Source organism: Macaca thibetana, chromosome 2, assembly GCF_024542745.1.
Source record: "Macaca thibetana thibetana isolate TM-01 chromosome 2, ASM2454274v1, whole genome shotgun sequence".
NCBI lineage: Eukaryota > Metazoa > Chordata > Mammalia > Primates > Cercopithecidae > Macaca > Macaca thibetana.
Window position 1 is genome coordinate 140,505,169 of NC_065579.1, and position 19,144 is coordinate 140,524,312.

General features: G+C 45.5%; 1 protein-coding gene across 1 annotated transcript in view; it reads left to right on the forward strand.

Moving 5' to 3' along the window:
- Positions 1 to 19,144, forward strand: part of SLC6A11 (solute carrier family 6 member 11) — a 122,368-nt gene that overhangs the window by 37,024 nt on the left and 66,200 nt on the right. The window lies entirely within an intron of this gene.

Genomic DNA, 19,144 nt, shown 5'->3' on the forward strand with positions numbered 1-19,144 from the left:
TTCCTCATTGGGGAAGTCTCCACTCTGCTCTGCAGGCCTTTCCTCTGAGTGACTGAGCCTACCCCGGTTATCCCACATAATCTCCTGGATGTAAAGTCACCTGACCATGGATGTGAATCACATCTATGAAATACCTTCACGGCAACACCTTGATTCATGTTGGATGGATGACTGGGAACCATAGCCTTAGCCACCTTGCACATGGCAGAGCCAGCACAGTACCTTCATGCAGGCATGCCCTGTCTCACACCTGGATGGTAGCACCAGTGGGCCACCCTACTGTGTACCCTGCCGGGGTCCTGGCTTTCTTGTGTACCATGGCCAGACGCAGCTTCCTTCCATATGGCTTTCATTGTGTAGCTCTCCCCTCAGAACCCGGCAGTAACTCCCTGTCACCTATGGCACTGACACTGATTTTCAGAAATTGTCCAAACAATACTTTTAACAAGCTATTTCTAAGCAAAATAATAGTCTCACTCATGTCTCTAATCCCAACACTTTGGGAGGCTGAGGCAGGCAGATCACCTGAGGTTAGGAGTTCAAGACCAGTCTGGCCAACATGGCGAAACCCCGTCTGTACTAAAAATACAAAAAATTAGCCAGGTGTGATGCTGCATGCCTGTAATCCCAGCTACTCGGGAGGCTGAGGCAGGAGAACCACTTGAACCTAGGAGGCGGAGGTTGTGGTGAGCCGAGATCGCACCACAGCACTCCAGCCTAGGCAACAAGAGCGAAACTCCATCTCAAAAAAAAAAAAAAGAAAAAAAAAGAAAGAATAGTTCCCTCCAATCTCACCACTATACATTCTCTCCTTGTTTGTGTGTTGCCTTCTAATCCTTAGCATGTGTAATCAGAGCTAACACTGCGGGAGGCTTGGCCACAGGCAGGCGTTGTGCTAAGCACCATGCAGCATCTTCTCTGTTAATTTTCCCAGCAGCCTCCCAGGATCTCATGCTGTTATCCCCCTCCTGCCTTTTATAAGGCAGAGAGAGGCTGAGGAAGCCACTCGAGGTCTCAGAGACAGTATGTAATAGAGCCAAGATGCAGATGCACATCTGTCTGATTTGATTCCTTGCCTTAATATCACTCCTGAGCCCAGCATTCAACGTCCTTCTCTGTTTCAGTCCAGTCTCCCTACCTCCTGTAGTGTAGACTTAGTATATTTATAACTTTTCTGTATATTTATACACACGTTTGACCCATTATAAAATAAGCTCCCAAAGGACAGACTGCCTGGTGCTGAACCAGGTGCCTAAATAAAAAATGGTGAATAGGTGAGTAGATGGATGGGTGCGTGAGTAGATGTGTGGATGGGTGCGTAGATGGATGGGTGAACGGGTGGGTAAGTAGATGGATGGGTGGGTGAGTAGATGGATGGGTGGGTGGGTGAGTGAGTAGGCGGGTGGGTAGATACGTGGGGAATAGGGAGATGGGTAGGGGCGCAGTGAATAGCTATGTGGATGGATAGACAGAGGGCTAATCAGCAAATTCAGTCCTCTAACTTTACTAATGAGGCTGTGATATGCTTGAGAACACACAAGTGACAATTAGCTAAGTAAAATATCTCCCGTTGATACAAGCACCCTGTGGAGTAGATACTAATCACCCCATTTTGCAGATGTGAAAAACTGAGGCTCTAAACGTTTAAGTAATGGGCTGAAGTCAATTTTTAGTGGCAGGACTATGATAATGAATCCAGAGCAACTTTCTACCTCTAGAACGCTGCACAGACCTAGATTCTCCATCCCTCACTTCTTCATCTCTTTTGTTTCTGCCACACCCTGCTGTCTTCTGCTCCTGCAGGAAGCCTTCCCTGACTTCTCCTACCCTCATCCTTCTCAGCCATCTCCTCACTCCTGCCATAGCTCTTAGCAGCAGCAGCATCCAGCTGAGCATCTCTAAGTTTGCCTCTTGTGTCTCTGTCAAGCTTGTGGGTCCAGGGAGATTTCTTACTCCATGAGACAAATATTTACTAAGCCTGTCCTGTGTACCATGTCCTGTGCCAGGCACTGCAGATACCAACTCTAAACAAGATTACAGGCTGGAGTGCGAGTCAGACTAGTAAACAGACAGTTACAGAATCTCCCTGTGGTAAAGATAAATATGACCCTGGGGAGCCAGTGGTGTTAAGCTGAGGTGTGAAATGTGGATAGTTGTTAATTTCCCAGAAGCAGGAGAAGTAGGGGATTCTAGGGAAAAGAAACCATGTGTACAATGACCAGAAAGCTTACCTCCTTCCCTTTTCCCTCTTTCCTCTCTTCGGTTTTCCTTCCTCTGCCTATGTTGATTGGGAGCCCATTGCATGCCAGGGACTCTAAGAGCATGTATTTTTTTATTCCTAGTGTGAGCCACATGGGATGTGCTATGAGTGGTCACTTGTTGATTGATTCCATCAGCCAGCAAGTCTGTGATGCCTGTCATGTGCTAGCACCCATTTGATTGATTGGAGTGAAAATGCTAGCATTTCCTGGCAGTCACTCAACCAATTGCTCTTCTCCCTCACCCCCAGCGGAGGCTAAGGGAAGAGCAGAGGGAAAACTTGTCTTGGGGAAAAGGAGTGACAATCGAGAAAGGATTGATAGAAATTGTGTGTGGTTCTGAGAGTGCAGCTCTAGGTGCGAGACCCTTGTCTGATAACCAGGAGCAAATGGAGGGAGACTGCAGGTTGAGAAGGAAGCAGGGAAATGATGGGAAGAGAGAGTCCCGAAAGCAGTGGAGTCAGACAGTCCCAGGTCCTTCCCGCTGAGCTGAGGCACATCATTTGCAGAGCACTGCTGGACTTTGTCCTGGGCCCTCTACTTTCATGATTTAACTTAACCTTCACAATAGGCTGTCAGGCGAGTGTTGGCAAATCCACTTTACAAATGAAGATATTGAGGCCCAGAGAGGTAAGTGATGTGCACAGGGTCCCACAGCTGGTGGAGGAGTCAGGATTTAAACCCAGGTCTACCAAGGTGGACCCTAAAACCGGTGCTTTTCTCCCTGGTACCCACAGAGTCCTCAACAAGCATTGGCTCTCCCTCCCACCCACCAGGACAAGCGCTTATGATGTGCCGGGTACCTGTGGTGGGCTGGGTAATTTGAAAATGAATGAGTGGAAGAGAGCAGAGCCCATGGGCTCCACCACCTCTGGAACCAGGCAGGCCCAGGTCTGAATGGTTGCTCTGCCTCCCCGGTGACCTTGGGCACAGGCCTTCTTTTCTTCTGAGCTGTTTCCTCAGCTTTACCGGGGGCACTGAGAGCCCCCCACCTCACGGGTTGTTATAAGGCTCAAGTGAGGCGATGTGTAGAAATGCTCCCCCATGCTCGTATGCAGGCAACACCCCGATGTAAGTCTCATCATTATTGCTTGTAGTTTTTACAAATCCATGCTCCAACATCAAAGTGCTCTCGATTTAGTGGGGGAAGTAAGATTGGATTCACTCAACTGAAGATAATCAGCATGATTCTGGAGTAAGTATTATCAAATCCTGGCACAGTCTGTGTTGGTACCGAGTTTGGATAAGGAGGTTATAGTGGCCCGGGGTGGTCTGGAAAGACCTCCTGGAAGAGGTGTGATTTCAGCATCACTTTGAGCAAGGGGAGGGGCTAGAACTGGACCTCACATTGGAGGAGGGTTGTGGAAAGGTAGAGCCAAGGATGGCTATAGAGGTTGGGAAGCCATAGGCTGGGCCAGACTTCAGAGTAGAGGAAGCACAATTATCAGAGGAAGGTCCCATGGGCAGCGGGGAGCCATTGATGTTCCTGAGTAGGGGGTGTATTTTGGGAAAGTGGAGGTGGCACCAACAGGTTTCACAGTGTGCTCTATGCTGGGTAGCAGCTGTCTTCCTTCCTGTTTGACAACCCCTGATGTGTAATGAACTAGAACCCCCAGTGAGAACATTGGAGCAGACAATAATTCACTCGGCTGAAGCCAGACAAGAGCCTTATCCTGAATCACAATTAAGTTGTGTCATAATTGTGATCGGCTCAGTATATTGATAATAATAGTACCAACACCCAGGAAACAAATGCTTACTGTATGCCAGCCTTGGTGCCAGGGCTTTTACAAGCCACTCACAGACCCTGCACCCCTTGTTTGTGACAAGGATTTTGTAACATGGCTTTTGTCACCCTGAAATGCAACTCATAAATAATCTGCACAGTTACGTTCAAGAAAATTGATATGATGCCCTAGCTATATTATAAAGGAAAAGCAAAAAGAGAGCAAATTATAAATAAAACAGCATGTATTTCAATATGTAAATGCTCGAACACACAAGAAAACATAATGAAGTAGTCAGGTGCTGGCACCAGCTTGTAAGAAATACATATGGATGTGAGACAAGAGAGCCGATGCACCACTGAATATTGTCCATACTTTTTCTCCATGTTTTTTACATCTTTAAAAAAGAACTAGTCACATATGTTATTATAGAATCACCATGAATGCAATAGCTGAAATAGTGACTAATACAATGGTGGTTGTGTCAATCACTCACATTCCGTGGACAGTACAGCCATTAGTGACATGATTTTCTGAAATGATGAACAATGCTTGGTAAAGTACTGAGTTAAAGAGACAGCCTTTCCTCACTTTACATGGTAATTGCATTTCTGGAAAATTCAGTCTATATTAAAATGAGGTTAAAAAAAAACTTCGAGGATATATGTAAAACAGAGTTAGCTTCTCACTCGAATAATTATAAACAGCTCCTCCCCACCCCACAGGAAGTGGCACATGCGGAAATCTTGAGAAGCAGGAGAGTTTTTTGCTGTGTGAGGATGGCCCCACACACTGTAGGATTCTCAACATCTCTAGTTATTGGCCATCAAATGCATCACCTCTATCTTTATGATGACTCAAAATGCCTCTACATGTCTCCAGGTTGACCCTTAGAGGATGTACTGCTCTTGTTGTGACCACTAACTTACGTTATGTCATTTAATCTTCACAATAATTCTTTGAAGTAGTTATTTTTGTTTCCACTTTGTAGGTGGGCACACTGAGACTTAGCGAGGTACAGTAACCTGCTCAAGGTCACAGAGCTGGGACTGGAACCCACTCTGTTTCTCTATCTCACTATGGCATTTAATACTGTGTTATTGTTTTACAGAGCTATGTGCCTTCAAATTAATTCAACATACACTTATTAAACACCTACTGGTTTTTAGGTATTCTGGTAAGTCAAGGAGATATAAAGGCAAATATCTAAGACTTGGTCCTGTGCAGCATATGGGATTGTCCAGAGAGAGAGAGAGAACATGGCTCTGGAAAGGAATGGAACAAGTTCTTTATCCCCAGAATGGGCAGCCCTTGAGGGTGTATGAAGAGAAGCAGGCTCGATTGGTAGGTAGAGATCAGCTTATGAAGGGCTTGTAGACAAGCCTGGTAAGAAATGGAGAGCAATGCAGAGGCACCAGAAGGCTTAAAACCAGGGGATGCTATGACCAAGCTTTATAAAAAGACCACCATAAAATGTGGCATGTGGAATGAATAGGAGGGGCTGAGACCAGAACACAAGCCATTCAGTAGTTTGGGTAGGAGATAGTGACAACTTTGAGGTGGAGAGAAGAGTAAGTATTTGTGAAATATGCAAGAGTATGAGTCAGCCCTCTGTGACCCAATGTAGAGGGTAAAGGAGACACAGCAGCCCCAGATGAAGCCTGGCTTTCTGGCTTGAGTGCCCAGTGCTCAGTGGTGCTGGTAGGTGAAATGGAGAAATATGGTAGCAGGCCGAGTTTTGGCTGGAGTTGAGGGAGACCATTCTTTGGGGACCCATTAAGTCTGCAATGTCTGTGACTCTGCAGGTAGAGATGTTTGGGTAGCAGACAGGTATGTCTGAGCTCATGTGGAGTGGAATTGTTAGCATATATGTTAGGATTTCTTTACCTGGAGCCCGTGGATGTTTCAACGTGTCCATGAACCCCTTGGAATTGTATAAAAATTCTGAGATTGTGTGATATGTACATTTTTCTAGGGTGAGGGTCTGTAGATACCATCGTGTTTTTGAAGGGACCTGTGTCTTCCCAAAATAAGAAACCTCTAATATGCCATATTTTGTCTAACCTAAGTTACGTCATTATTTTATGTACCAGAAGGTACATAATGCTTTCAATTAAGAACATTTACCAGAAGTAAAAACACTCCCAATTAATCTACTATCCATTGCTTTAACATTATTCCTGTGTGACACATAGAATAGTCATACCAGACTCTCTTGTTGCTTTGAAGTTTCTTCCAAAGGAATTGGCAGATTCTTCTTCTCAGGTGTGTTTTCTGGGGTATTTTTTGGCAATCAGTTTGTATGTATTGTAGTAACAGAATGTAACATAGCTTCATTTACTTGGGGATATCTTCTTTTCTTGGATCCACAAAATAATTGGTTGTTTCTTTGCAAGAAAATATGGAAGTGTGATCATTTCACCAATGATTTCTATTTTCTTTACAGTATCAAAATTTATCCCTATTTCTGTGCCTTTCTGCAGAGACATAGTGTAATCTTTTTAAAAGACATTCTAAATCTCACACAGTAATTGACTAAATTAATTTAAAATATTTTATCCAACAAAGCCCTTAGCTCAGCTATAGTGATGACAATAGGAACAGCTATGTCCTTGGTCCCTTCCATTCTGGCAGTGGAAACTACATTGCAGCTGCCACTTGGGAACCATCCTGATTTCAGAGATAATAAGGTGAACCATTTTTAAAACATTTATCTTAGAATTGATGGAATTGGAGCTCTGGGAACAAGTGGGATAGCCAGGAAGAGAATGCAAGAGAGAAGAGCACAAGAGTGAAGATGGGACTTGGGGAGCACCAACATGTAAGGGGCTGAGAGGAAGAGAAAGTTGAAGAGTTCCCTGAGAAGAAGGGAAAATCCACGCTAATGAGGCTTCAAGGTGGGAGAAGGAGGGCGAGGGTTGTAAGACGTGTGCTGGGCTGGGCACGTCCATTGGAACTGGCCATACTGGGTAAGAGCACCTTCCATGGAGTGCTGGAACTTCTGGGAAGTGGAGTCAGACTATGCATTCCTCCCTGTCAAAAGATTTATCCTTGAAGAGCGGGAAGCAGGGAGGCTGAAATCAAAGAAGACACATGGAGGTTGTAGCTTGGATGACACCATTATCTAAAAGGGGGACACAAAAGGAGGAACAGATTTGGGGGAGACAGTGATAATTTTGGTGTTGAGTATCCACTACTCAACTTTGTAGGTCTTCATAGAAATTGTAGGTCTTCATAGGAAATCCAGGTAGACATATACATAAGAGAGTTGAAAATATGTGCTTACATTCAAGAGATACCACTGCATGAGGAGGATTAAAGAGCATCAGTACATTGGTGGCTCCTAAACCCATAGGAATAGGAAAGAAAACCCAGGAGAGTGGAGAATAGGATCTGGATGAGGCCCCACTTCTGGGAAACAGTTTGGAAATCTGTAGAGAGCAGCTTCCTTTGAGAGCTACCTGTGAGGCAGGACTTGCTCCTGTGCCTAACACAGTAGCTGGCAGATAACAGATGCTAATTGAAGTTGATTGATTGATTGGTTATTTGATTCATTGATTGAAAGAATGCATGAAGAGGCCGGGCACGGCCTGTAATCTCAACATTTTGGGAGGCCAAGGTAGGAGGCTTGCTTGAGCCCAGGAGTTCAAGACCAGTCTGGGCAACATAGCGAGACCCCATGTCTACAAATAATTTAAAAAATTAGCTGGGCATGGTGGTGAACACCTGTAGTCCTAGCTACTTTGGAGGCTGAGGTGGGAGGATCACTTGAGCCCAGGAAGTCAAGGCTGTAGCAAGCAATGACTGCACCACTGCACTCTAGCCTGGGCGATAAAGTGAGAGTCTGTCTCAAAAACAAAAACAAACAAATAAAAAAAGCACGAAGTAATGAATCTGTGAAAGAGACTTAAGAAAATCATGGAGAAAGGAAGCAGAAAACTAGAAAAGTCCAATGAAGGAAAGTTTTAAAGCTGCAAAGATAGGAGACGAGCAAGCATGAAGAAGTCATTAGGTTGGACGATTGTAATAGTCCCTGGGGGGCCCTGGTGTCCTGTGGGATGGCTGCCAAGTGAGAAGTGAAAGAAAGAGGATAGAGTGTCTTCAAATGAGGTGAGAACAAGAGGCGAGCATTGATTCTTCTTCCAAGAAGTGAAGCAGTTTTGAAAGGAGCATGTTGCAACCAGCATGGGTGAGCTGGGAGGGATCCGTGTTGTTCGGGATCCCTGAGGAAGGACCCAGGAGAACCCAGAGTCCTTGGTCAATTGGATGGATGGGAGGAGAGTCTGCCTTTCAGAACAGGAGATGCTTGTAGGAACAAGGCAGCACCTTGCTCTTTCTGGCTCCAAATGCAGCCCCTGAATATCGGATCCCTCCTCTCTACAACTCCATCATGTGTTTTTAAGGGAGTGAGAGGACATGGGGTGGTGCTTGTCGTCTGGCAGTGTCCCGCCACTGGTACATCCTTGCCTGGGGAACGTGTGCTTTTTTTTTTTTTTTTTTTTTTTTTTTTTTTTTTTTTTGAGACGGAGTCTCGCTCTGTCGCCCAGGCTGGAGTGCAGTGGCCAGATCTCAGCTCACTGCAAGCTCCGCCTCCCGGGTTCCCGCCATTCTCCTGCCTCAGCCTCCCGAGTAGCTGGGACCACAGGCGCCGCCACCTCGCCCGGCTAATTTTTTGTGTTTTTAGTAGAGACGGGGTTTCGCCGTGTTAGCCAGGATGGTCTTGATCTCCTGACCTTGTGATCCGCCCGTCTCGGCCTCCCAAAGTGCTGGGATTACAGGCTTGAGCCACCGCGCCCACCTTGGTCGCCACGGTGACACCAGCCTTCTAGTCTAAGAGAGATGGACGGGATTTAAATCATTATTAGCCAAGGTTCCTCGTATGTTTTCCAGGCAGTAAATAATAGCTCCTAATACCAGTGTAAGCTTGGCTGGGCACTGTGTGGAATGTTTATGTTGCTCGGGCTTGTTTTCATTTTGGGTTTGTTTTCTTTTCATGGTCTTTATGGTAGAGCTGTGTAAAAATCAATAGCACTGACTCCCTCGCTAACCTTAATTCACCATGAAATAGGCTTAAACACTAGACTGCCTCGTCCAGTGAATTTTAGATATCCTGTGGACAGGGATTTAAATTGGGCTCAGCCTTCTTAATGAGCATGGTTGCTATTTAAGTATCTTGTCACCGTTGCATACAGGACTCATGTCTTTCCTTGGAGGTGATTTTTCCCAGCTTGAAGAATTCTGCCTGCTTTGTGTCCTGGGTTCTTCTTGCTTTAAGGACTTTCTTCATGTAGCACATTCCAGATCAGGACTCTAGAGCAATGGGAACATGCTGTTCCCCCTTCAGAGTTCAGCTCCAGGTGGAGATCTCTGGCACACCACTGCCACCCAACCTGCTCACACCACTGTGCATGTGCCTGAGGCCCTCTGCTGTCATCCTGTGAACTGTCAGTCATATACATCTGTGCTAGGGTTAGCTCACACACCCTTGAGGGCAGGGACCCAGGTCATTCATCAGCATGCTCTCAGAATCCAGCACAGGGCCTGGCACACTGTGGGCTCTGTGGATGGATATGAACGGAATTCAACTGCGAGTGTTTTGCTCTCAGATGGAGAGGCTGAAATGCGAACATGGACTGTTCACACCAGAGCCTATTGCAGACATATGGGGTTATGTCCTGTTATGTTCTCTTTGTTCTTACCATGTTATTGAGGTCTGAATTTATTCATTCATCAACTATTTACAGTCTATGTAGGTCTTCTCAGGAAGTGTTTCAGAGCCTGTAGAGATGAAAAAAGCCCTTGCCTTTGAGTAGATACCAAGTAAAGAGAGAGCCAGGTCTGTGAACAGCTGCCCGTGTTACAAGGCAGAATGAAATAAGGGCTAAGTAGAAGGAGGAAGGGGAGCTACTGTCTCCCGAGGGCTGATGTGTCAGGTCACTGTACCTGGTGCTGTGTAGACATAGGCTCATTTAATCCTCACACCTACCATGAGAGGTGGGAACTATGGTCTATGATTCACAGATTAAGAGCCTGAGGCTTAAAGGGATTGAATTCATCTGCTTCATTGCTATCCCCACTTTACAGAAGAGAATATCAAGACCTAGAAAGATAATAGCTTGCCAAAAGTCAGCCACATGCATACAGAGTGCCAGAGGCTGGATGTGAACTTTGATTTTCTGAAGCCAAGATGGCTCCCTATATCTGTATGCCACATTGCTCAGTGTGTTGTAGGCTGTGACAGGAGTGTTTTGTTCTGCCTGGATGGCCTCTGACTGAGTCCTGGAAGACATGGTCATTGAACTGGTCTTGAAGGTCAGCAATATTTTCATAGGTAGAGAAGAGGAAAGGACCTTCCTTTCTCACCTCCACTGTCCCACTCAGGTGAAGGGTGACACGAAAGCAAAGGTTTGCAGGCAGGGAAGTGCAGGGTTTGTTCAGGGGACACAAGAGGACATGGTGTGAGATGAACATAGTTGGCTCATAGGGGAACTTGAACTCCCGAGGGGTCCATTCAGGGCTTCAGAGCTGAGTGGCTCTGAGTTTGAATCCTGCCTTTATCTAGCTTTGTAACCACAGGTCAAATGCTCAACTTCTGGGTGCTTCAGTGTCCATCTCTGTGAAATGGGAATGATATTTTCTGTCTTCTAGAATTGGGTAATGTAAGAATAAGGCACATCAAGCAAACGATAAATGTCAGTCCTATTATTATTAGCTATCTTCTGATCTTCCATTTCTCCCAAGTGAAGCATTTTTTCCTCTTGAGCCCTCTGTGTCCAACTAGGATATCTCTCATTACCAAATAATAGAGTCTTGGACTCTCAGGGCTGGAATGAGCCATGGGTGTAGGTGATCTTTATGTTCCCAACCATCGGTGAGAAGAAAGAGTGACACTATTCCCTAAGCTCCTAGCTGTTTGGTTTCTTACCCCAGCCCCGATGATGCCTGACAGGGAAACGCCCCTCCCTTGTGACCTCTCAGGGCTGGGAGGGGCGTTTTCCTGTCAGTATCTGAGAAGTCTCAGCCACTTTCCCCCCACAACTGTGCATGAGCCCCCAGCAACCATGTGCCCCTCAATGGAGAGCCCCCAAGCTCCTTCCTCACCAGGTTCCTGGTGCATCCGAAAGGTTGGAGATGTTTGTTGACCTTGGCTGCTCCTGAAAGCCTGGCATCCCTCTTTACAGGGCAGGCTTCCTCCCTGTTATGTGTATCTGTGGTGGTGCAGTTGGGTCCCCTGCTTCCCTTCAACTCAGCTTTGAGTGCGTTCTATCATTTTAAATTGGAGTATGATCTTATTTGGTTTCATCCAGATATAATTTTTTCCCTTCCTTCTAGGCACTGTCTGCACCCTGGCCCATCAGCTGCCACAGTTAGGACTTCAGAGAGGATTCTCATCCATAGTGGCCACTCTGGCTGATTCCCTCTGTCCTTCATTTGAGTCTGGCTGCTGCAGCTCCTCCAAACAGCTGTGTATGCTTCTCCTCTGTCCTGAGGTCTTTCTTGTCTCTGGGTTCTATTCACTCAGATTTTCCCAGCCAATGAATTATCACCTCTTAACACCAGCCTTCCACTGCCACCCCCATCTATCAGGGAGAAGATCCACAAGGATTATCAAGAGCCATTTCCCAGTGCCCTTCACAGCTGAGACAGAGCTGATTCCTGCCTCTTTGTCTGTAGTCTTGAACCCCCAGATATGTTGTTCTCTGCCAGCCAAGGCCACTCGCTCACTGGGTTGGACAGACATTGCTTATTGCACAGTGATGGTGAGTGAAGGCAGCCACAAGCTTTCTAATTATTGAGCAGTCTTCATGTCAGATGCTTTGCAGAGTGATCTCTAACCAATCCTCATGACATCATTTGAAATAGGCATTATCCTCATTTCACACAGAAGGAAGATGGAAGCTTAGGAAGGTCTCATGGACCGCCAAGCCCATGCTTGTGCTTGGTGATGGGGCCTATGCCAAATCTGGCCACCCCGTCAGGCCCGTTTTAAACTGTGGCAGAGAAAGCTAAAACTGTGGTGGCCGGGCACGGTGGCTCACGCCTGTAATCCTGGCACTTTGGGAGGCTGAGGTGGGCAGAGCACAAGGTCAGGAGATCAAGACCATCCTAGCTAACACGGTGAAACCCCGTCTCTACTAAAGATACAAAAAATTAGCTGGGTGTGGTAGCAAGCACCTGTAGTCCCAGCTACTCGGGAGGCTGAGGCAGGAAATCACTTGAACCCAGGAGGCGGAGGCTGCAGTGAGCCAAGATCTCACCATTGTTCTCCAGCCTGGCGACAGAGTGAGACTCTGTCTCAACAACAAAAACAAAAGCAAAAACAACAACAACAACAACAACAAAAAACTGTGGCTTCCCAAGACATAGTGATATCTTTGGCAAAGCTGTTCTAACTGCTCTTTACACAGACAAAACTTTCTGAAGACTTCCTGATTCCATTTATTGCTGTTCCTGGTTGACTCCAGGTGTAGAAGGATGGTCACTCTTAAGGGTCCACCTTCAGCTCCTGGGTTGTCCTCACAATCTTCTCTTCATGTCTGAGTAGAAGGAAACAGTGTGGATCATTTGGGCTAGTGCCTCCATTTGGTGAAAAACAACAAACTCAGGGCAGAAACAGGACCCACCCAAGATCACAGAGGCAATTGGTGGTTTGATATTTAGCTTCCATCCTTATAGTGGAGGCCTCAGAGAACAGGAGCACAAATAGGATAGTTTATTTCTCTCTCCCATAACAGTATGGGTGTGAGCTGGCTGGTTTCAGGGACCCAGACTCCTTCTGTTCTGTTGCTTTGCTTTCCTTAGGGTGTTGCCCTCATTTACATGGCTTAAGGTGGCCCAAGACTTTGTTTTCATTTCAGCCCATGGGAAGGACAAGAAAGGAAGGATGGGATACAGCCCTTCCCTTTAAGGACATGACCTGGAAGCTGTACATGGCACCTTCATTTCTATCTTGCTGGCCAAAACATAGATGGCCATATCTATCTACAAAGGAAGCTGGGAGATGTCTTTATTCGGGGCAGCCATAGGTCTTTTCAAAAATGAGGGGTTTTGTTACTGCAGAAGAGGGAGAATAGAGTCATGGTCTTTGTGCTGTGGTGGGATGGGGACCGCCAGCTGGGCTGTTCCCAGCTCCAGTCCTGCCTCTCAATACCTTTCTTCTCTTCCTCCTCAACCCAGCCCAGGGATAGTGCCCTGAAATGTGGATCCCACATGGGTCAGTGTTTACTTAGATTATTTTAGGCCCCACACACAGGCTAATTTTCACAGCTAATGATACACCGCTTACACTTGTACAAAAAATTATAACTTTAACTCTTCATGGAAATACCACTGCATTGTTAAAATACCATTACCCCTTGAAGAAATGCCACTGTTTTCTTGTGAAAACATGACTCTACCTATTTAGAATTTGGTTGCTTAAAACAGAAAGTTTTCCCCTACATTTACTATTTCTGTTAGAATGTTCTAGAACAACACCTCCAACAGTGGTAAAAATTGTGAGGAGGCCAGATGTGTCCAGGGTGGCCTTCCTTCTTTAGATATGCATTCTCTTAGCATTTTATTCCCAAAGATAAATAGTGTCTTTGTGGGAGTTATGCCAGACTGTTAGTTGACTGCTCTAGTGTTCTTTCCTGGGAACGCAGGTAGTGGTCTCTAAGAAACCAAAGGGGAGAAAAATCAGTTGATATTTAAAAGAGTGATTGTCTAGGGATTGGATATTCAGTGCCATGCTTTCCAGCCATATGGGATGCACCTGAGAGACAGAGGCGAGACTGACTGGAAGTGGACGTGGAGGAGGGGTGGAACTGCACAGTGTCCCCCTGGCTGGGAGAGTGGGCGATGGATTATGAGTTGCTGCCAAATGTCAGGCAAACTGAACACTTGAGGTTAAAGACAGCCAGAGGAGACGACAAGATGGCAGCACCTGGCCACATGTGTGGCAGAGTGCAGCGTGTGTGCTGGAGAGAGCAGACTTCTGAATACTTCCAGCTCTGTGACCTAGAGCTCCCTAGGCTCGGAGAGATTTTTGTCTGCCTAGGCTCAGAGGAATTTTTGTCTGCAAAGTGTGGAAAGAACCTACTCAAGTTGTGTGAAAATTAGTTAGAGATACTGTATGAGATATTTCTGGCACCCGGTAGGTGTTCTGTTAATAGCAGCATTTTCCAAGGCTCTGGGTAGCAGGTTCACAGAAGGTTCAACCCAAATCCGTGTCAGGACCCTGGATAGCTCCAAGGAGTCCTGGCTGTGGACTCAAGTCATTTGTGGCTGACTGAGAGAGCAGGGAAGGACCTCAGAAAGCATCCATCTGGTCCTTTCCCACAAATCCAGAGAGAGCTCTTTCCGCTGGTAGTTCACAGGATGATTTCAGTGATAATCCATGAACCCAGATTGCAGAGCATCCAATTACGAAGTGAGACAGCTCTTCCCTTTTCATGTCCCTTAAGGTGAAAGGTACGCTGAGGTGCTGGTTTATCTTTAGCACCTCTCTAGAACTTGCTTCTCCTGCTTTTGAACAAAGACAGAACACAGCTCAGACTCAGAGCCTTTGGCTAGAATTTAATCACATTTTATTTTCATCACATTTATTTTTGTAGTTACTTTCCATTTGCAGTACGAGATCATAGTTTTCTGTTTATGGTGGTAATTCACGGTTTTCTCATTATGCATATTTGTTTAATATTAAAGAATGTGCTAATTAATATTAGTACAATTAAAAAAATATTAAATAAATAATACAAAGGTGATATGTGTATATGGCAAAAAAAAAAAAAATACTGGGAAGATACTATGACTGATTGAAGTTTGGATTAGTCTATCCTTGCCTCTTTGTAGATGGTAAATGCCAGCCCAGAGAGGGTGTGGAACTGGCCCCAGCTGCCTAGAACATTGGATCTTCTGATTTTGTGGTCCTAGGTTCTTGCCCCACACTACTCTGCTTTTTTGGATGCCTTTTGAACAAGACTTGGCTTTCCAATTGACTCCATTATCCTGGAAAACTTAGGGTGGGGTGGCCCTTCTACAATGTTTGTGGCATTCCAAATGATCAGACAATCTCCTTGCTCTGAAATAAATGGCCGTGTCCTGGAAGTAGGGGGAAAACCACCCCACAATCCCAGAATTGGGATGTAAATGAGCAATTAGCGTCAATTAAAACAGGATACAGTATAATTACCACCAATTGTGCTAACTTTTATATTCAGAAAGCCTTGACCTGTGAAAAGGGAATTAAACAATAATGAAAACTCTTTCTTAACCAAGGGACATTGTAACCTCAGAGTTCCAGATCTCAGCTTCTTTGAGGACAAAATGAGTTCTCAACTGGAGGGCAGGGCCCTGACTTGGAGGAATCCTCTGCCTGTGGGGACTCAGACACACACAGGACGAACGTCTCGTCTTGGGTGGCCAAGGAGCTGGGGATGGACTCTGTGGACAAAGAGAGACTGAGAAAATGCAAGGAGGCCTAAGAGGCCTGGCACGTTCCCCAACAGCAGGGAACCTGGTAGTCTGGGGAAGGGTGGAGACTGGCCAAGTCACACGGCAAGCCCCGGCAGAGCCAAGACTGAACCAGCATTATCCAACTCTAAACCCAACCCTTTCATCATATCCCACAACCTTGAATGCGAGGCTGAGGTTAGACTCAGGAACAGGGAAGACACATACAGGATTATTATTTTTGTAACTGCAGCTGCAGTGTGGACAGTATGGGTTGTCAGTGACCAAGAAGAAAGGTGATGAATGGCACCAGCAGTGGGGGTGAAAAGGGGGTGTAACTTCAGAATGTAGTTGGATATCTAGTTGGCAAGACTTGATCACTGATTAAATGTGGGGGAAGCTGAGAAGAGAGGTGAAGCTAACTCTGAGCACACCTGAGTGACAACCTGGAGGTTCCTGGATATACGAGGGGGCAGACAATGCCCTCTGCCTATTTCTACATCCTTGGCTAGTTCCACATCTTCCCTGCCTGACCCAGCCTCTCCCATTCCTGCTTATCTTTGGAAACCCTGCTCCAGCCCATGGAGCATCGATTCAGAACTCTAAACGATGGAATTGCTTCAAAATTATCCTCAGCCACCTAATAAACCATGTCACTGTAGTAATTGAGGAGCAGTCTTCTGTACATGGTGCCTGGGCACAGTGAGGGTACATTTGGCCAGGTTGTAAGTGACCCTCTTAATGACACCCCACTGGTTCGGTCCACCCAATATAGACTGGACATAGCATAACCAGCAAGTGTAGTCACATCGAAGTACTCCCACAGGTGAAGCACAAATTTTTATGATTTTTGAGTTGTTCTTATGTTTTACACGGTAATGTTATTTTCCTTAAATTTTGTGAGCATTGGGAATTAAGATAGCTGAGTTCCAAATATTATGTATCTGGAACAGGTCAGCTCTTGGACATTCTGGATGATTAATCTTCTACCACACAATACAGGCAAAAGTGGAAACTACTAAATGAAAGCGATGGGTTTTTAGCCTCACCCTGATGTTTTACAGACTTAAGCTGATTGGCTTCGGGAGGGGGTGGTAATTTTGAAGGAAATGAATCAAGAATGTATGTGAAATGCCAAAGATCTATCATAGATGCTGCATGCAAAGTTAAGTGAAACTGGAGATTTTATAGCACTTTTAGCTCTCTGCAGAAACCATCAAGCCTTATTGATTACTGGCCTCTTATTTTTATTAATATTAATATTGATTTCTGCTCTTTTATAATATATTTGACCTGCACCTTTTCTGAATTACATTACATATGATAGCAAGAGATTGTGTTGATTATGTGACATGTCAATTGAGCTGATGGTTGATTTGGAAACAGGGATGTAGAAATTGGTGGTGCGGGGGCCATGAGTGGGCTGGGGAGGTTGCCATCATTGTAGAATAGAGACATTTTCTGAATAAAATAATCCAGCCTTTCAGGGTGTGTCCACAGGACCCACTGTCACCAATCTTTGCTGGTTCTAATTTCCCATTTTTGAGGACTGTGTTTAAAATCTCTGCTTTGTCACTTACAAACTGAATGACTTGACTTTTCTGAGAGCATCGATTCAGAACTCTAAACAATGGAATTGCTTCAAAATTATCCTCAGCCACCTAATAAACCGTGTCACTGTAGTAATTGAGGAGCAGTCTCCTGTACATGGTGCCTGGGCACAGTGAGGGTACATTTGGCCAGGTTGTAAGTGACCCTCTTAATGACTCCCCACTGGTTTAGTCCACCCAATATAGACTGGACATAGCATAACCAGCAAGCGTAGTCACATCAAAATGTGAAAATAACACAGGGTTTGCATGGCTGTCATGAGTGTTGCAGGTTGTGTACATAGGTAGCCTGGTGGTTGAATGTGTGACCTTGGAGTCAGGCAGGACTTGCTGTGACCCCCATGTCTGGTTGCCATTCATTCACTGGGCAATCCTGGGCAAGTTATGAGTAGCTTCTCTGACCTTTGTTATGTGTAAAAAGATAATCATGCCTACTCATTCATGTTGAATGCTTCGTGTGTGGAAGTGCTAAGTAAATGCAGCCATTGTTATTATCACGTATAAAGGGCCGGGCATGGAGTGGGGATGTCTTGTTGCCTTCTTCCTTCCATCCCCATTTTCCAAGTCCTGAATTCCTCCTCATCCTTTATGGGCTGACACCTCCTTGGAGAAGCCCTTCTGGACTGCTCTTGCAGTGAGGGACTCACTCTTTCTGTGCTCTTCCATTCTTTTTGCTCCCCTGATGACATAAGGCATGACCTCCTGTCTATAAGTCTTTCTTTCCTACCAACTGGAAGTTGCTTGAAGCAGAAATTTCCCTCCTGTGATTCAGTCTTATTTTTACCTTCCAGGACCTAGCTCAGTGCTTGGTGCATGAGAGTGTTTTGGTGAGCAAGTGAGTAGGTGGATGAGCTGAGTGAGTAAAGGAATATATGAATGAACAAATGGGTGGAGGACTGAAGCACTGGTCAAAGAAACCCTGGGTTGAACGGGAGTGAGAGGCTGACTTAGAAAGCTGGAAGTCTCAGGGCATAGATTCTAATATCTGGGAAATGGGAGTCTCTGAACCAAAGCTTGCATGCATATCTGCATCTGAGCACATTTGGAGGGAAGGTCCTTAGATTCTCACAAGTGTTCCTGGACCCCAAATGTCAACACGTTGCTGATCTGAACAGATGGAGAGGGCAGGCCCCACTGAGAGGACAGAACCAAGTGATTGGAGGAGTGAATGTGACAAAAGAGAGAAGTTAAAACTGGCAGGACACTGAGTCCTGCAGGGACCTCAATTAAGGGGTGTGGCCGGCACCACAGGCAGCCCCTGGGACAGGAACTCCTACAGTCCCTGCGGGCCTTGATGCCTCCTTCTAGGCAGCTCTTGTGCAAGGAAGCTCAGAGGAGGTTTGTGTCTTTGACTGTCTTGATTCCTATCCAGAATCCACTAGCTAAAAGGGTCTCTCGGGTTCATTGGGTCCAATCACCTGCCTCCAAATAGACTAAGCCCAAATGGTTCCAGGCAGGCCCTAGGTTTTTACTGCCCCCAAAGTCTTCTGCCCTTTTCTTCCTTTCCCTCCCCTCTTCTCACCTTCATTATTTTATCCTATTCTATCCTATCCCATCCTATCCTATCCCATCCTATCCTATCCTATCCTATCCTATCCTATCCTATCCTATCCTATCCTATCCTATCCTATCCTATGCCATGCTATCCTAGCCTAGCCTAGCCTATGCTATCCTATGCCATGCTATGCTATCCTATAATATGCTATGCTCTGCTCTGCTATCCTATCCTGTGCTATGTTATCCTATGCTACTCTATGTTGTCCTATGCTATGCTATGCTGCACTATCCTATGCTGTGCTATCCTATGCTATGCTATCCTATGTTATGCTATGCCATGCTATGCTATGCTATGCTATGCTATGCTATGCTATGCTATGCTATGCTATGCCATCCTATCCTATCGTACATTAGTCTAGCCTATACTATCCTGTGCTATCCTAGTCTCTCTTTAGCTATGAATACTTAACTTTCAGTAAGAGCCGTGGCTTTTAAAATATGAGTTTTGACCCAATAGTGAATTCTGAAGTGGATTTAGAACATCATGACCAGCTTATTAAAAAAAAGAATATGATACAAAATATTAGCATGTATCACACATGTGTTATTTTGTGAAACT